Source organism: Uloborus diversus, unplaced genomic scaffold (genome assembly GCF_026930045.1).
Source record: "Uloborus diversus isolate 005 unplaced genomic scaffold, Udiv.v.3.1 scaffold_132, whole genome shotgun sequence".
NCBI classification, from domain to species: domain Eukaryota; kingdom Metazoa; phylum Arthropoda; class Arachnida; order Araneae; family Uloboridae; genus Uloborus; species Uloborus diversus.
This window is the reverse complement of record NW_026558010.1, coordinates 104,793-125,677: the sequence shown is the minus strand read 5'-3', so window position 1 is coordinate 125,677 and position 20,885 is coordinate 104,793.

The window sequence follows — 20,885 nt, the reverse complement described above, 5'->3', positions numbered from 1 at the left end:
CACAAACACAACTATACACGAGTAACCGCCCAAGAGGAGGGGCAGGCTTGGGGGGACAGGAGCCGTTTCTAGAAAAACAGTAAATCCAATGACTAGAGTCCTGTCGTATCTCGTGATTGCGAAAAATATAATTTGAATTGAAAATTTCAGAACTCAAACTCATTTTTTATAATTGTTATTAATATACGTCAACATTCTATTCGGGGAGAATACTTCCAAAAAAACATTAATTAAAAGAGGGAAAACATCCCCTTAGAATCAAGACGTTAGTCCTTAAAATACCCGGATAGAATAAGAGAAACATGTTTCAAATAACGTCAAGGGTTGTTTTAAAAATCCCCATTAAGACACGGAAATTATTTAGGAAGAAAAATTTTTTCAAAATCACGTCAACAAATCGTCTAAAACAACCCAGCAGAATAGGATCAATAGCGTCCAATAAATCAACATTCAATTAAGCATAGCACCAGTAGCGTTTTTTTTTTTTTTTTTTGAGCAATCACGATTGCTTATTGCTTTCATTTGACTGTTTTGGCGTGCTATCATTTTATCCCCCCCCGGCCACCCTCTGCAGCATCACCATCGACCGGCTCCTCACGATGATGCTCCTCTAGCGAAAACCGTCTCCAGGTTGCATTCATGTCCTACACACACGCGCATACATACACACACCTGCAAACACACATAAATACACACACCTGCACACATACATACATACACACATCTGCAAACACACATACATACACACATCTGCACACAAACACACATACACTCATGCCTGCACACAGACACAACACACACGCACACACCTACACACACGTGCACACACACTCATGCCTGGATACAGACACAAACACACACGCATACGTACAAATTCCTATACACCTACACATACACACACACATACCCACACACTCATGCCTGGGCACAAACACACAACCCTACATGCACACACACACTCGTGATTGCGAAAAACGTAATCTGAATTCAAGAAGCCAAAATTCAATTTTTTTTTCCAGTAGTCAGCAACGGAGATTAAACATCCCAAAAGTAGTCTGCAAGATAGTCTGCACCAGCATTATATTTGCCGTAACACTTACGCAATAAATCAGCATAAAAGAATGCTTGAAATTAAAATGCTGAATTAAAACAATGCGAGCTAAACGAAGGCTAAAAAGCTTCAAAATAAAATATAAAACTCAGGCATAAAAGGTACTGCGTGAGCAAGTGCTTTTGACTTCAGAGGCCGCTGTGGACTCCTACATAGATTTCTGCATCATTTCTGTTCTTTTTTTGAGCAATCACGATTGCTTATTGCGTTCATTTGACTGTTTTCGGAGAGCTATCATTTTATTTTCCCACTGCCACCCTCCGCACCATCACCGTCGACGGGCTCCTCACGATGCTCCTCCTATAGCGAAAGCCGTCTCCAGGTTGCATCCATGTCCTACACGCACGCGCATATACACACAACTACACAAGCATACTCACACACACAAACACATAAGCACACATACAACTTCACACACATACACAAACATTTACGCACATACAAATACATACAGACACCTACACATGCACACATACACAAAAACATACACACACACACACACAACTACCCACACATTCATGCTTGCACGCAGACACAAACACATATGCCTACATACACTTCACATACACATACCCTGCCCCCACGCACACAAATACTCATACACACAACTACCCACACAGTCATGCCTGCCCACAGACACAATAACACATGCCTACACACATACACATGCCCACACATACCCCCCCACACCCAAACACACACGCCTACATACACACACTCGTGATTGCGAAAAACATAATTTGAATTCAAGATGTCCAAAATTCAAATTAATTTTTCTTTTTTTTCCTACTTTACTCTGAATTGTATTTTCTGTTTTAAATTTAAGAAATTCACGCGGGGAAAAAATTCTCAGAAATAGTGTGCAGAGCTCCTCAAAAATATGCGACGGGCGTGGTGGTGTTGCTATGCTACCGGGATAATAATATTCCCTAAAAATCTCAGGTAGAATAAGAATAGCTGTATCATTCGGACACGAGGTGGTTAGTTAAAATTCTGAAAAAGATGCCCTCAGCTAGTTGACTGTCGTATTTCGTTGCCTTCACACGATGCAACGTAGTTGAACCAACTTTTTTTTTTCTAATAAGCAGAATTTATTCAAGCAGCTGCTCCACAATACTATTTAAACTGATCTGAGTTGACTCAACTGGCTTTCTCATGTGTCGACATTGACGCTCCCATCAGTTTTTCCGAGAGTATTCTCCCAGTAATCCACTATGCACAATATGTGTATGCGATCATATACATAATATGTCCAGATATCCTTTAAGGTATAACCCAAAGTTGATAGCGTTCTGGGTTTTCCAGGGAGAAGAAAAAAAATTGGTAAAATTAAAGTTTCATATTTTTCTTATGTTTCGAAAAAAATAACTTCAATTAACTAACCACTATGACGTTTAATAACAACTCTTAAGGTTCCCTTGGTAAAAATTGTAACCAATAGCTAAATCATTTTATTGTTTTAGGAAAATTCAAAAATGCGATGATAGAATCTGAATTATAAGTGAACATTTTTGAAGCTTGAGGGAATACGTAAATGAAAGCACACGGCGTACATGGAGTATGGGAAGACCTCTGTGAGTAGAGCGAACGCTGAGCTATGTCCCGAAAAGGTGAATCAACTAGAAAGTGGATTCAACTCAACGGGCGCGGCGGCTTATTAGTTGTGAAGGATGCCCGGCTATTCCTTTACTTTTTCCACATGCTGATAGCCGCCCGTTTGAAAATCGGTTCAACTTATTTACCTCGTGTGAAAGAGCCCTATTATTCGTCTCAAAAAATCAAAATTGGATGAAGGACCATGTTCACAGTAAAAGCTTATATTATAAGTTAAAATTTAATCTGATTGTCTGCCTGCTACAGGAAAAAGATTAGTTCACGAAAAAAAAAAGCATGAAATGGACAAATAAAATTCAAATCGTCAAGAAGCATAACACAGCGCTTCTGTTTGCGTATGTTTCGATCGTCTGCAATATGAAATGCCAGCTAATACGCGTAAAAACTAAAGTTAGTTAAAATCATTCATAACTACTGAATTCGAGGAAATTATAATAGTCTCCCACGACAAAGAAAAAAAGGGGTTGTATAGAGCTGCGAAAATAATGGCTAACTATCGCAAAAGTCAGAAATCTGATCAAAATTGGTTTAGTAGTCTTGGTAAATAAAAAAGGCAGGCAGCGAAAACTAGTGCGACACAATCCCGAATTGCCAATATTCCGACTGGTTGTTACTATAATGAATTTTGATTACTGTCATGTGTTTAGTGACACTTGCAAGGTTAAGACAAATCGATTGACGTAAGAATCATCAAAATTGACATGACATTTAGTCCCTACAACGCCACATAGGAACAAATATGCATACACACGATACATACATGCATATACTCATAAACACAACATCCTCCTTTGCGTCGATTCCGCGCAGTCGTGTAAAAAAAGAAAGAATGAAAGGAAAAATTTGATATTTCTTTTCTTTCAATCGTCCGCGAAAAAGAAATAACAGCTAATAAGTGTAAAATTAGCAAGAGGAAAAAACTTTTGAAAAGAGGGAAAAAATCTAAAAATCCTCTTTACGTTAAGGACAAGAATCTTCATTAGTATAAGAGAAACATTTCTCAAAAAACCTTGAGGGTTCCTTTAAAAATCTCCATCAAAATGCAGAAAATAGGCCTAAAAACACTTTTTTAGGCTAAAAAAATTTTTCATCAGCTGCTAAGAACTGTATTAGAATAGGGACACAAGAAAGCCACAAAATTTTCCCATTTGAAAAAGGAAAGTATTCCCACCAAATTCTTCATTCTTCTTAAAGGAATAACTTTATTGAAAAGGAGTAAGAGTCAATTGAAGAATAATAGTGTTGACTTACGACATTTTATTAAAAAGGTGATTCAAGTAACGTTGACTAAGGATAAATATTCTCCCCCTTAAGTATCAGTGAGGGTATCTGTCCCGAAATAATCTCGACAAAAAAAAGGCAAAACGTTTTTGAATATAGTCAACGATCCCTTTAAAATTTCCCACCATAAGAATTTCAAAAAAAAAAAAATGAATAAAAAAAAATAACGTAAACAGGGCCTCTGAAATCGCATTACGATAGGAGTTTTTCCTCTTAAAGTCCCATTTAAAAAGAGGGTAACGAGAGAAAACAGAAATAATTTAAATAATTAAGTTTTTAAGAATATTTTCTTTATTTTCGCTAAAATAAAAAGTATTCCTCCCTATGTCACCAAAAACGTTTACTTAAACTTCGGCGCGACTTATCCGCTCCATTTAAATTTATTTCATACATTTAAGTTCAAAATTACATTAAAATTAAACGCATTACAATTTTTTTAACTTCTTAAGCTGAAACTAAATAATTTAAATGTTACTTAAAATGAGTGTTTTGTAAAGTTTGTCAAATCTTATCCGAAACTTTTAAAGCACATATTCATTTTTCTTTTCACAAAAACGATCTCTTTCTAATGAAACAACGTAATTTTTTCTCTTTCAAACGAGAAGCTTTTGGTTATGTTCGAATAAAGCAACCGTTTAACCGGAGACTGGCGCATGCTTATAAAGCTGCCGATTGATAAAAAGGTTTGAAAATATCGCACTGACAACTACTGACCCCATCAAATCAATCTCCGGGTGCAAACGGCTGCTCTATTCAAACATACCCCTTTAATCGAGAGTTGATTAGCATAGGATTAGGTAATCACCCAACGTAAAGAAGGGATTTTATTGGTCACTCTTCGAGCAGCGCAGAAATTTGATTGCGCTTGCTCCTTTCGAAAAACAACTCTGCACTTTCAGGTCTTATTGCTACGGACGCGACGTAGTGCGTGCTGAATTATGAGAGGAATCCCCCCCCCCCCCAGATTTTAAGAATTAACGCTGTCTCTTCAGGATAGTTTAAATCTTATTCGGGGAAGGGGAGAATATACCGATTGTCCTGGGGTAAGTACAAATATTTAAAATTACAGTATAATACATGCTTTTCTGAAAAAGGTTCGACATCTAGGTGATGTCGATATTCGTCGGTAAATGTCAACATTTACGTCGCTAAGACATCGACGGAAGACTGAAGACTTCCGGTGAAAGTCGAAATTCAATTTCGGTCTTTTACGGTAACATAATTATACTGGTATACCTCGTAGAACGCGGTACTTGTACAACACTCTACCAAACCTTGTATTTAATAGGGGCCGATCATTAATTACGTAAGGGTCCCAAGGGGGGGGGGTTGAAAAAATCTTACGTAACTTTACATAGGGGGAGGGGCTCTAAAATAACCAAAATCATCTTTACGCAATTAATGAATAGCCTTTTATAACATGGATTCGATATTACTCGATATAAAAGTTGAATTTAATACTATACGGTTTTGATGTACCGCGATTTTACACAACTGAATTTCATTTTGTTTACATCAAGCTGACTTTGTCAGACGGTAAATAAAGAAATGCGACAAGACAATAATTATATTTATTTCACTTATATATATTGTTGTTGTTACTGCTTAGATGAACTTAATTGCTACAGAAAATCTGATTTTCTTTTTCACAATATATGTTTTGTTCTTTGCAAATGAAGGCAATCCAAGATTTTTGTTTTCGTTTTAGAACATTTTCATGGAAGTAAAAGTGTCATGTATGTTTCATTGGAGTGAAGTTTCACCTATGATTAAAATTGTACACCTTAAGATTGTTTGTGGTACATTATGTCCAATGCTTCGCATAACACGGTGTCGATACAACACGGTGCTTATTGCCCTAATTTTTGTTTTGTACGTGCATATTTACTTTTAAAAATTAATAAAAATAATTTAAAGTATCGTGTAACACGGTTTCTATATAGCACGGTAAGAAATAAGTTTTATGCGAGCTATACCTGTATAATTTCAACAGTATCCTAGTCTCTGTTAGTTTGTCATAAGTAGGGGAATGTGGGGCCAAGTGTAAAATAGCTTATTTGTTTTATATAGCTAACTTCCGGTTCAACATGATCAAATTTGAAATTTGTTTTGAAAGTTACAGTACACAAATAAAGAACAATATGCTTTAAATAAAACTTGCAACGAAACATATTTTTATTATGGCATTAAATTTTCACTTCAAAAAAAAAGTGAAAATTTTTCCTTTTTTTTATGGGGAAAAGTGAAAATAGAATAGTTTTCTAACGAAATATTTTCTATTTGTATATTAAAAATATTTTTGATCAAATGAAGGAGTAAATAAAAGAATAACTGAATAAAGAGTAAATAGTAAAACAAACGAATAAATGAATTAATATATGAAAAGAAATGAGTGAGGAAAAAGCGAATAAATAGGAAAATAAATAAATGATTAAATAAGTGAATCACTAAATAACTGAATATAAAGGACTGAATTACAAATGAATGCATAAGTGATGTAATGAACAATTTTAAATAATCTTAGCGAACTATTTTAGTTTGCTCCATCCACTTTGCCTCGCATTGCACTTGACTCATTTTACAAAACATTAAAAAAAAAAGAAACGCATATTAAATAAGTAAATACTGCACTGAATAAAAGTAGATCTCTGTTGAAACTTGAGATGTTAATTTCAAGAACTTTTATCATTTTATATTAACAACAAGCAACGACAAAAATTAAAAAAAAACTCCGACTGAGTCGCAACTGTAGAATCAAAAGGAAAAATTCAAAATCCTTTTAAAAGCCTTATATTATTAAAAATCATTGCCAAGTATTTTATTTGCTATTCAATAGAAACTGGCAACAGACAAAAAAATTTAAATCATTGCGTTTTATTTCCTTGTCCGCCAACAATGAATTCGGTTATCAATCGCGTGAATAGAGGCTTAGCTGTTATGAAAATCTGCTTTAAAAACCGTTATAATTCGAATTGTATGAAACATGGATTTCACTGGGTCTGTAAGTTCTTTGGCACTTATCCAAGTGTGGTCGAGTCGAAAAAAAATCTCAACATTCAATCGAGGGTGAGCAAAATGGAAATTAAGGCCGATTTTTGGATGAATTTTTTTTTCAGAAGTAAAAAGAGATACAGTGAAGTCCCTTTACAACCAATACCAGTAAAACAAATTTTCGTTTCAACCAAATGAATTTTTAGTACCAATGTAATTAGTGTTACATTGTTTGAATTCCGCTACAACGAAGTTCTCGTTACAGCTAACAAAATTTTGTCCTTTGAAGTTCGCTGTAACGGGATATCTCTAGATTAATAAACTAATTTTTCACTCACAAAATTTAGCATTGCACAAAACTGCCCAAAACTAACAGCCACAAACCTTCACACTGAACATATTACGTACTGTAAAAAAACATATCGCAGATCGGCATGTAAAGTGACACAATTCAAAAAAGCAGGATTGGAGAAAATAAAGGTTAAACGCAATATTAGTTTTAGGTGATTTAATCTCTAGTATTACAACACGGGTAAAAAGTTAATTTTGTGATATTTTAAATTTTAGTTTTTGTCTAAGTTAATAATGCCAAACTTAGATTTCGAAAACCTTTCATCTAAATCATGAAGTTATAATAATGTTTGATTATATAGTTTTTACGCAACCAAGCACCAGGTACGTACGCTAAAATTACGCGAGTTTTACGGTAAAAAAAAAGAGGCCATTCATTATTTACGTAAGGATGATTTTGGCAATTTTGACCTAACCCCCGTAAACCTGTGTTAGATACGTAAGATTTTTCAAAATCCTCTCCCCTATTCTTACGTTGGATTCTATTTCGTTTTATAAAATAATAATTTCGATATAAGCTCAAGTGGTGTTATAATTTGGCGGATACTTGGCGATATATCGCCAGTCTCTTGGTCGAAAAGTTTTGTCGCCAACTTGGCGACAAATTTGGCGATTTTTTAATTTTGCTTTTAATCTGTTTCAATTTGGCCACTGCTGGTGATATTTAGAGAGTTAACTATTGAATCACATTAAAATTGCCAGAAATGAGAAAATGACATTAAATTGGAGTAAAAAGAAGCCGTGTGATGCACGCATTAACTCGTTTAATATTAAGTTTGATTTCTATTGAAACCAGAAAATCGAAATATTTCTCTTTTCTACTATAAAATTTTCATTATCTGCATACAGTACATCAATACCGTAACAAACGAGCTGATGTGTGCATCACATGACTTCCTTTTACTCTAATTTAAAGTCATTTCCCCATTACTGGCAATTTTAATGTGATTCAATAGTTGAACTCTCTAAATATCACTAACCGTGGGCAAATTAAAAACAGATTCTAAAAAAAAATCCACGAAATTTGTCGCCATCACCATCAATATATCACCAAGTGTCTACCGAATTGTAATATCACTTGAGTTTGCATCGAAATTAACAATGATTTCCCCCCAAAAAGGTGCAAAAGACCCCTTTAGAAACACCTGAATGGAACCAAAAAAGGAGGTACGCAACTAGACCCTACTAGGAGTCTACGTACGAAATTTCAACTTTCAAGGACATACCGTTCTTGAGTTATGCAACATACATACGCACATACTTACATAGATACGTACATACAGGCGTCACGAGAAAACTCGTTGTAATTAACTCGGGAATCTTCAAAATAGATATTTCAGGCGTCTATACGTTTTTTAAGCACTTACCCAAGTGTGGTCGAGTCGAAAGAAAAACTCGGCATTCATTCGTATGAGCAAAATGGAAATTAAGGTCGATTTTTGAGTGAAATTTTTTTTCGCGAATACGATACTTCCCTTTTTGTAAAAGGAAGTAATAAGGAATCTTACATCACTGGACTCGTTATAAACTCACTACTATTAAATTATTTTTAGAAAACTTTTTGTGGGAAGAAATAGTTACTAAAAATTTGGAATCTAGGCTAGATGTTTTTTCGATTTTTTTTTGTATATGATGCGATACTAATTAAAAATAAAGCATGCCATACGTAATGCGATTCTATTACTATATTTTTCATACTATTCATTATTTGTAAAACAAGTAAGAATCAGCTGAGTTCAATACGCTTTTTACCTCCCAGACCCAAATGAAATAGGATCCTTGCCAAACCACTTGATCGTGCGATTTCTAACTGAAAATATGGACTCGGAAACTATACGTAAGAGTGGGTTTGAACTCCCCTCCCCCTCGGGATCCAAAAATAATTCATGGTCCCAAGGAACATTAAATTTTTGCTTTAAAGTTAGTTGATTCAAGAAACAAAATTTTGAATTGTCAATTTTCTTGCCGGGTGCAATATGTCAGCGGCAGGCAACCTTTACCAACTGCCGATCTGCTTTCCAAGCTTGGCGAACAACAAGATCGATTTTGTGGGGGAGGCGGCTGATCCTCCCCTCGCTGTGTAACTGGTAAAATCAAAATAATATTTTCTTACGGTAAAAATTTGTGAAACATGCCCACTGTTAAAAAGTCAGGAAAATTTTCTGGTAATTTTTATTGTAAAATGGTGAACTTACAGCATCGCTGATTTTTACGGTAATTTATACAGGAGAAATAAGCGATCCCAGCTCCAATAGGTTGCCGTGGCCTACCGAGGAAACCGTAAAATTTTGCAGTAACATTTGATTTTTACGGTAATAGTTACTGGCAACATGGATGCCAATAACAATTACCGTAAAGGTTCCGGAAAATTTTTAACATCGCAGGTTTTATCTGTAAATTCATAGACACTGTTGTGGACTTATTTCATGAACTTCTTTTTCTTTTCTTGAAAACAAAAAATTGTAGCATTTCAGAGATTAGGGTAACGGCACCAGTTACAGTCATACTTGAGACGTCGTTCTCAGGTTAACTCAATTTTCTGAGCCTTTTAATGTGTTTGGACTTTTGAAGCTATTTTATCCTCATGCAGCCTCATCAAACGCTTCTGGATCCTCTGAATCAGTTAATTTTATTTTTATTTGTTCAATTTTGAATAATGGTCCGACCCCCCTGTAACAGACACCGACTGATTCTGGTGTTCCCTAGCAACAGATAGGATGAGGAAAGGATGGGTAAATGACATAATTTCCACTTTTCTCTTCAAAATGTGCAAAAATTATTTATTTCTAGATCTAAAACCTTATTAAATTCAAATGAACATGAAACACTGGCAGTCACCGTAGTTAGCTGTTCATAACCTTCCACCACTGCCTATTAAGTACCAACTGGCTCATAAAATACTCTGATAACACAAGATGGTTACACCGTATTCATGGGTCACAGCACTATCAGTTTTACCCGCCTAAAACTCTTATTATTTAAATCCAAACTTTCGACTGTTTTACTGGACCCTTGTCTGTTACTGGTGCCGTTACCCTATAAAATGTTATTATAAATATTCAAATAACTTTCCACTTAGTACTTTAACCTAATTTTTTCACAGAAAACAATATTTTTTCAAAGAAAACGATATTTTTTTTTCTCTGACAAAAAACACAAGTTGTCACGATGGACTGAAAACGGGTTAGGGATCGAACAGTCGGTCCTGATAGACCCCTCGGGTTAACTACCACTGAAATGTGTATTAAAAAAAAAGTAGGTAATATAGGATCTAGTTTAAGTTGGCGTGCACATCACTTCAAAACAAAATATAAACGGGATAATTGACAGTTATTTATTACTAGCTGACCCAGCAAACAATGCTCGGCCATATTAATAGTTTCTAGTGAACATTTTGGTTAACTAAACAATAACCAATGTAACCAATTGTGCTGAATATTAAAATAATCGGTTATCCAACGTTATGAAACGCACAATAATGCAAATGACTGCAGGCACGTGTTTCGGTATTACAAGGTACACCTTTTTCAATGCAAAGTATTAGCTTCTGGATGAAGTCATCCGAGAGAAACAACACGGTGGAACAGAAGATAGTATAAGTGCCAAAAAATAGAAATTAAACAAACAAAAAATAAAATGACACCTGGAGCCGAAATTTATTGCATATTTCCATTAGGGGGAAAAACCCCTTAAATAATAAATTTCCTAGAATACCTATAAAAAATTCAAAATTGTTTATGGGTTTTCTTAGAAATTTATTACTTAACGGTTTCTCTTCCTGATGCTCCTGTTCCACCGTGTTATTTCTCTCGGATGACTTTTCATCCAGTATCTCATACTTCTTTCCATTGAAAAGGTGTTCCTTGTAACACCGAAACACGTGTCTGCAGTAATTTGCATTATTTTGTACTTCATAAGGTTGGATAACTGATTATTTTAATAACGAATGTATTAAGTTAGTGGGGATGAGATCTTTGACAAAAAGAGGAATGGAGCACTGTAGACTGACCGATAAAAACAAAAAATACCAAGCATTCATTTTCTTAATGCAATAAGGCACACACACAAATAGATAAAATTTTTGTATCGTTCAAAATTTGGCACGACCTACTTCGTGATACAAAACAAATGCGGAGTAAAATGTCAAACTGACGCGATGCTCCGGAAAAACGTCGGAAAAATCTCAATGATTAAAAAAGAAAAAAATGTTACCATATTCTGTTTGTCTACAAATAAAATGTTTGTAATTAATGTAAGCAAGGTTTTTACAATGATTTTCAAAAATGGCTTTTACGAGGATTTTCAACAATGGATTTTACAATGAATTTCAACTATGATTTTTACAACGATTTTCAAAAAAAAAAAAAAATCAATTCAAGATAAGGACACCTTGATTTCCTAGCGGTGTGAAATACCCTTCACGACCTACTATCATACCTACCAACTACACATAAAAAATTTCATAAAAATCGGTCGAGCCGTTTCAGAGGAGTTAGAACACTAAAACCGCGACAGATTTTTATATATTAGATTCACTTGGGACCACAAAAATCAGTAAATTATTGTTTGTGCTACTTTTATTCTATTTTTTAAGCTCTCCACTAGCGCAGCCAGAAAAACCTTCTGTAGGGGGTTTTTGATCAATAATACCTTCTGGAGGGGAGTGGTGATCGAAAATACCAGCTAGAGGGGGGGGTGATCAAAAATATGTCCCGGGGTTGGTTGTTTGTTCAAAAATACCTTCTATAGGGGGTTCTTTGATCAAAAATATCTTCTGGGGTTTGTTTTTGATAAGAAATACCTTCTGGAGGGAATTTCTTTATTGAAACGGCCCTTTTATATGCTTAAACAACCTTACTAAAATATGCATTTATGTTAAAAACGATGCCTCTGGGGGTTTTCACCCCCTCCCCTCTTCGCTGCACCACTGAAGCACTCACGCCTTTCTTTAAATTCTTGGACCTCATGTTGAGAACCGTTGTTCTAGAGTTTTCAGAATCTTTTTTAAAACTTTAAGTCAACAATTATTGCTTCAACCAGTTAAAAGTTTCACAAATTATAAGAATTCGTAGTTTCAAACCAGAAGGACTAACTTCGTGCAGTTTCATGTGCCACAGATTTATCAACAGTAAGTTTACCACAAGGATGAATCATCTCGAATTCTCAGTTGAATCAAACGTTTGTGAATAAAGTCAGCAATCTCAAAAAGAAGCGATTTTAAATGGAATCGTGCGTGGGGAGGGGGCTATATCGTTGTCTCGTGGCGGACAAGCGAGGCGAGATTGACCTTGAGGGAACTGTGAAAAAAGAGAAATAGAAATAAGTTTCAAATTGAGGAGGGGGTACATTTCTGATCGAGGAAAGGCGCAGTTTGTTTCAAATGCAAGTTTTGTTTTTCTCTTCGCTTGCGTTGAAGAGATGAGGGGGGTGGGGAGTTCGGAACGGAGAAATTCCCTACAACTTTTGATTGTATTTGGAAATTAATGCTGTTGAAATTTTTTTGGCCAATTTATGCTTTATTTTTCGTCTATAACTTCGTATTAGTCAGAAATTCAAACCTATTTCTGAATTCTCGTTTTTGTCTTCAGGTTGACTAGGACATTCTAGAACACGAAATTGTTTTGTGGTGGTACACTTTTCAATAGGGTGACTTTTTATGCAGACTTTGTCAAGAGTGAGTCGAGTTTTTAATTTTTTATATAAGAAAACAGTAGTTTTTATGGAACAACTAACAAACCTCAGATTAAAGAGTGAGTTACCTCCCATAAGGAAGTGCTAAACTACATGCAAAATACCGAGAGCCCGGTTATCACATCCATTGACTGCAATTTCATCCTTGTTTTGCACTCATCTGTGTGCACTGTTAAAACTACAGGTTGCGTTTGGCACCTTTCAGGGGTGAAAAGCTTGTTCACCAGCGACACCCAATATGGAGCCGAAATGGCACCTCTTTTTTGGGTGAAAAACAGGCACCTTCTAAAAGATAGGCAGCTGGGGTGACCAGAAAGAACCTTCTGAGAGAAAAATGGCACCCTTACTAATTTCTACTGCAGATCCTACTCCCCCCTCTTCTGTATTGTGTGTGTTTTTGAATACAGTTGTGTAGTTGTTCTTTTTTTTACATATATCTAGTTTTGATTCATGATATTCTACGTTTTAGACATTTTTCACATTGAATTAAGCACTGGAAAGGATTAAAACTTGTAATTACAGCATTTGATCATATTTCAGAGTTTTCAACATAGTTAAGAAGCGTTGCTTCAATTCATCTGATCGTGCTCTAACTCAGTGTTTCTCATCCTCTTTTGACCCACGACAGATAAAAGCAAATGAAAAGAATTACGGACCAGTGAAATTTTTATCCTTTTCTTTAAATTAATAAAATAAATAATAATAATGAAAATAACAACTCTGGGGCCGTTAAAAACGTGTCAAAAATTCTGCGTATTGATGATTTTTTTTTCAGTAATATTAAAAATAAATAAAACAATAAATATCCACCCCCTTTACTTGGTATCAAAGAGCTGTTACAAATATATTTAAATTTAAAGACTAGAAGTTTTTTGCCACTTTTAAAAACCAAAAGAGATTTCTAACGCTATATTATCGGCTTCACAAAATAACACCAATTAGATAACCGCTAACAGGAAATGATTCAAACACTTGAATGAAAAAAAAAAAAAAGCTAGACGGAACGAATTTCATTTTTTAGTTCATTTTTTCTCGCTTGCTATTCTGTTTTATAATCTACGAAGCACAAGAATCATTTTTTTCATTATTTCATCTCACTTGTTGATTATTATCTTACTGTGGTCAATAATGTGGTGGTTAAACGTTGCTTATCGAGTACTCAAGAAAATAATGATAGATATTTTTAGTATCGGTTTGAATGTTGCAGATAGCACTACAGTAACGGTTAAACAATAAAAACCAGTAAACGTACTTTTAAAAACACTTTTAACTATGTTTGAAAGCCCTGAAAGCTACAAAGTGATCAAAAGCTGTACTTACTTGTTATTTTGGAGATGAATCCTCGAAACTTTTATTCCTAGAAGAGTTTTAATCCAATATTTTACTTAATTCAATGTGAACGTAACATCGAGCAACTTATCCTGCGTCCGCCATATTGAAGTGGTTGAATGAATGTCGAAGTCAACGCGCATGCGTAACGATTCATTCTGCGATTGCCTGCTGTTTTCTCACCCCTGCTGCGTTTCCTGGCTAATATGGCACCCTTCGGTACCATGCCTTCACCTTAGGGGGAATATATTCTCTCGTCTGGAACCCCTAGTTTTAACAGTGTGGAATAGTGAATATTGCATTTCGGTATGTTGCATATCTTAGCCTTGGCTTATGGGCGGTAGCAGTAGCGGTTTTTTGGGAGAAGCAGCTCCCCCCCCCCCCTCAAAAAAAGAGATAAATTAATTTAATTCTTTCATTTCTTATTTTTAACAGACTCTCTTTTCAATTATTTTTTTTTTTAGTTATTTAAAAAGAACACAAAATACATACAGAATTTTTCAAGTAGCAGTATCTCAAAAGCATTTTTGTTTGCTAAAGAAGTAATACTAAAGTCGGAGGTCAAAGCTACAAAATGCATTTAACTCACTGGTTTCAAATTCAATGGAAGGTAATATCACAATTCATTCATTAATTATTCTTTGATGGGAGCAATAATTAAGTTTTTTAAAAAATGTATGGACCTGCCTAAAATAGTCATTTATTTTTTAGCTTAAAAAAATTTAAAATGAAGGAAATCAAATAGTTTCATTGCAAAACCATTTATTATTGGAAACGGTATATAGTTTGCAAATGTCACCACAATTATACTCATGGCTCTAAGAACAAACAGTAACTACTTTGAAATTCGAAATGAAATAGTTTCTGAATTCTTAAATAAAACTTGTGTTATGAAGCTATGATTTTCTGAATTACATACTATTTTATAATTAATGCATAAATTAATTTATAAAACTCAAATGAGGCATTGGTTTATCAAATAACCTTGCCCTCGAGTCATAATCATGACAATGTTCCTAACTAAAACCGTTCATTTTATACCATCTTGATAATATAGGGTTGTTCCATATAAATGTCACACTTTTTTCAACTTTTTTGACCTCTCCCCCTTTTTCCGAAAAGTGTCACACTTCACCACCATGCCCCCCCCGCCATCCCTTTTCTTTACGAGTCAATATATATTTAATTCAAAAATGCGTGAGGTCACATTTCTTGTTTCCCTCTCCCTTGCCACAAACTGTCGCAATTTCACAATCTCCCTTCTGAAACCACGAAATCATTTGAGGACATATTAGCATACATAATTATCTGGAATTCATTTGCTATGCTAAATACCTGCTTCCAAGTGAGAACTGTGCCAATTTAAACTATTAACAAAATTAGAAAAAAAGATTGCCTGAGTTAAAATTTTGAAAAGTGCTTTTGAATCACATGAATAAAAAAAATAAAATTTTGTACAGGTGGAGGGGGGGGGGGGGGACGGTGATTTTGAGAGCAGTACTCCCTACTGCTCTTAAATGATTTGACGCTTTAATAACCCCATTTCAACTTTAAAAAAATATTTGAACACCATTCGAACCGCAGCAGTGAGCATTCGAGCAAATTTTAAATGAGAGAAAATGTGGAATAGAATTAATATTTGAGGAAATTTAAGAAGAAAAAAAAATCCAAGGTGTGTTTAGCGATTATTTATAGGACGTATTAAAAGTTTCTCTATGAATATTTTTTGCAAATCAGGCAAAAAACTTTATTTTTTGACTTCCTTCTGATCTAAATTCGATTAAATCGACCAGTTCATGATCTGAAACACCAAATGAGATCTTTTTCGCAGCTCCCCTCTGTCTATGCCTAAGTGAGGGATGGGCAACCTGCAGCACTCGTGCCACAATGTGGCACCGCGGAGCCGAAGTGGCATGCGAAGACTTACTGGAACATTATTTAAAAATTTAGAAAACAATATCGCTTTCGGGAACTTTTTCACTCTCTAAAAACACGACTCAACTGATAGGCAATCGAAATGAGCAGGAGGCGGAGCCTTAGTCTATTCTATTGAAACTTGTCTCTGTGTGTGCGCCTTTAACCCTATGTTATCCGGACTGTCAAAGTGGACCAGGTCAATACTGGCACCGCTGGAAACGGAAGTTCCAGTAATTGTCAGTTTTCTACAAGAAGGCACTCGACTCCTCCCTCGTCACGTGGTATCCGATGATGCTGTTTTCGGCAGAAGGTATCTTCGGATCATAGCATTTTGTTGTAAAAGCAGCAGTTTTTAAAACGTAAGAATAACTAAAATGACAAATGAAGCACCTGATGTAGAGGACACTGACTTTTTTGCACATTGAAATGCACGCCCAAGTTAAGGATGTCCGGTTATGTCTCCTTTAGAAGCGCGCGAACTGCGTATCGATCACCTCCGCGTAAAATGGAACTTAACGTTCGAGGAGGCGTGAAGGAGAAGTGCCTTCTCGTGAAAAACGTACAATAAAGCCATTCCGCCCTGTCTGATCCCTCTAAACCTTAAGGGGCCGGGCCTCAGTTCTGAAGATATTTCAAAGACATCTTCATCATAAAGCATTAAAATCCTCAATTTTCACCCGGCGCAGGTGGCAAACGGGAATTAACGACCGAAACGAGCAGGGGGGCGGGGTCCTCTATCTTAAAAACGAAAATTCTTCACATCTCACAATTTCGAATTATTGCCGAGTTCTTCAATGTTAAATACAGTCGGACACTACTATAGAAAGATCGACTCATTACTCGGTCATACTTAAAGTAACAGTGCTTTGTTTTTTGATAAAATTGAATAACACTGACATAAAATCTTGGAATAAGGATTCTTTGTAAGGATGTCATATCCATATGTTCGATATCACTTCAGACAGTGAATGATGGTGAAGTGTGGTTCGAACGTTCATTTTTTTTTTTTTTTTTTTGACTACGGGGGTCCGTCCATTGATCGCTTCGCTTGCTATCTCCCGTTCAGCACCAACGGTGGCTCAATGTCGCCTCTGGCGGCTGGCAATTTAAGATTTCAATGTTTATTGCTCTTGAATCTCCGGCATCTTGAGGTTTAGAGGAGTAAGACAGAGCTTTTCGCGGTAGATAAGCATTCAGAAGGTTAAATAAGTAAACAGCCTAAATGAGATGATATTGAAAAATATTATATATATATATATATATATATATATATATATATATATATAGAGAGAGAGAGAGAGAGAGAGAGATTTTTGAATTATTAAAAACAGAAATAACTTTACTAATAATCAAGCTGAAAGTATCTGTCTGGATCTCTGTGACGCGCATAGCGCCTAGACCGTTCGGCCGATTTTCATGAATTTTATCACAAATTTAGTTTATAGCATGGGCCTCGAGAGGATTTCTCAAGAATTTGATTTGTTTCTTTTTCTATTCCAATTTGAAGAAAATTTTACCGAGCAAAATATCAGAACGTGGAAGAATAAATTACAAAACTATCTTAACGTGAAACCGCAACATTGGCGAGCAAAGGAACAAAGCAAATTGGCGAGAAATTCGCCATCCCTCATTTGTCAATATACAGGCGAACCAAATGACCTTTCAATTTTCAACTACGGGCAAAGCCGTGCGGGTATCATTAGTTAATGGAATAAACGTAATTGTGAATGTTGAGACATGACTCCACTTGTAGAATACTAAAATTTTAACACACTGCATTGCAGAGTTTAGGTAAAATAATGTTTTGTAACAATTGTGATCATGGAATCTTAAGCATTTTTAGCGCCGATTTCAAACAGGGCCCCCACCCCTCTCTTTATCAGAATCTCGAATTTTATGGAGTTACTCAGTAAACAAAATGAGATAATTAGTCAAAAAATAACTTTTGTCGTAAAAATCACTGATAAAATAGATCGAATAAAAACTTTTCTGACAGACGGAATGTTCGGCTAACAAAGGTGACCTCATCTAAGAAACGTCTTGCTAAATTGTGAGCAATGTTGCATCTAGGAAAATTCCAAGTTTTGATCTTTAATTTTTTGTTCAGTTCTTCAAACCCTATGAGTTTAAAACAGAGCCCAGAAATTATCCGATATTGAAGACTCTAGCGGATTTTAGTGTGTGTAGGCAGGGGGGGGGGGTGAGCAGGTAGCCGTGTCCCTCCCAAAGGGACAAAACTAATCTAAGCTATATCATTAAATATTTTAAATTCAGTTCTACTATTGCATATATTAAATTTTTATAAACTTATTTAAAAAAAACACGCACACACGAAGCATAAAAATTTTATGAACAAGGACGGGGGGAGGGAGGCAGTTTTTACTGTCCCCTTTGAATACTATTTCTGTATCCGTCCATGAACTCGATGCTCCATCAGTGGGAAGTTCTTTTTTGCTGTTACGTTATAGACAAAAGTTCTCCATCCAAGAGGATGACGATTCAATAACTAAAACTCCACTTTCGAACAATAGACGATAACAAACTGTTTTTTAAGTTTTCATCCAACGAAAGAAATTCATTATCCCCCCCCCCTCAGACATAAAACAATAAGCCACCCCTTTATGCGTAAAAACCAAAAGTTTTTTTAGGCCAAGATAGCAAGCATTCCGAATTCCCTTTGCAATCATTTACATTGACCACGAAAAGAAGGCGGATGATCTTGAGGCAAATACATCATTTGTATCATTTGTAATAGGTTTTTTGGTATTATTTTGGAATAGATAGGATTAGCGAGACTGCACCTCTTACTATTCGGTGCTTTCTGGCAGATTTTACTTGCTACGAACTATACAAATAATATTTGGCTTCAAGGTCATCCGCCATCTATCCGTGGTCCAGATTCATCAGCAACTGAAAATCACATCTTTAAAACAAATTGGTTTTGGAACGCTTGTTTCAAGTACTAGATTCCCTAAGTTTCCTTCTTTTCAGCATTTTCAAGTGAAAGAGAGGGGGGGGGGGGGAGGAGCATGCTTCTTTCGGTGTCGTCATTCTCCTCTGTTTTCGTCCCCTGACGCATATCATTAAATCGTTACGAATTAGTTGCACGCTGTCCAATGAGCGGAGAGCTAAGATTGCGCTTGCGTTCGGACTGAAGTTCTTATTTCTTTTCTCGTAATTTACACATCGCTTCGAAGTTGATCTGCTGGGAAACGCTTCAAAACAAATTGTGTTCTTGGTTAGCGGTAAGTTTTCATTATTTTTCTGGTTGTCTTTCTTTTAGCTGATAAATGTTTTTCTTGTTTAATGTAGCTCTTAATGGGAAAAAAAAAAATATTTTGGTGAAAAATGAAAGTTTAACGGCGCAAACATTTTGCGATGAAAAATCGGACTAGTAGAAAGCTTGCAAGTTCTTAGATGTAATTGTTGACCTTCACTAACCATATACGTTTAATAGTGTTAATAAACAGGCGTTAGTCTTATAGTTTCAATAACATTTGGCATTTATGCATACATACATTTGATGCTTGTGCGATTTATGCATTAATATTCCGATTCATTTCAGTTATTCATTTTTTTTTTTACAATCCAATAAAATAACGCTCGAATATTGTTCTGATGCCGGTCTACATGCGAATATTATCGCAGGAGTTAATTTATTATGTTGTAATTGCGAGGGCCTCCACGAAATAATTTACTAGACAAATTGTTTTATGTGATAAAATTTACTGTTGTGTATATTGTGATATTTTTTAAATATAAATATTATACAGTTTAATACATATATAAGTGTTTATACTCCAAATGATACTGATTTTAATAACACTGCGGTAGTGGTTTCGGCGCTCTTTAGCGTGACTCCTTACTACTAACTCATGTTGCACTATTATCTAGAATTTCTTAATGTTTGTGATTGTTTTTTGTAATTTACGTTGTAGGTGCAATTTCATTTTGCTTACTGCTTGCTATGTATGTGTGTCACTAGCGCAGTCAGAAATAACTTCTGGGGGGGGGAGTTGTCAAAAATACCTTCTGGGGGGGTTGTCAAAAATACCTTCTGGGGGGGGTTGTCAAAAATTCCTTCTGGGGGGGTTGTCAAAAATACCTTCTGGGGGGGGGTTGTCAAAAATACCTTCTGGGGGGGGGGGTTGTCAAAAATACCTTCTGGAGGGTTTTTGATAAAAATTACTTTCTGAAGGGGATTTTTTGAACAAAAATACCTTCTAAAGGGTTTTTTTTTGATAAAACAGCCCTATTATATGCATAAACTACTGTATTAGAATTTGCATTTATGTTAAAACCAATGGCTCTGGGGGGGGGGGGGGTTCTCCCGCCTTCGCTGCGCCAATGATGGGTGTGTGTTAATAAATATTAATAATCTTATTTAAATCATTTTCCCGGATTGAGTTCAAAACCTCTTGTGCAACAAATTGTTTTACTCAGTTCAGTTGATCTGTATGTAATAATGCGTCGTCTATAAGTTTTTAACGGTTGTGCGTGCCCTTTAATCAAAATTTACTTTAAAATAGCCCTGGGTTTATTGCCGTAAAGTTCGAGAATCGTCGCCCTGTTATCCCAAATTGTAAAAAAGGTTATTTTT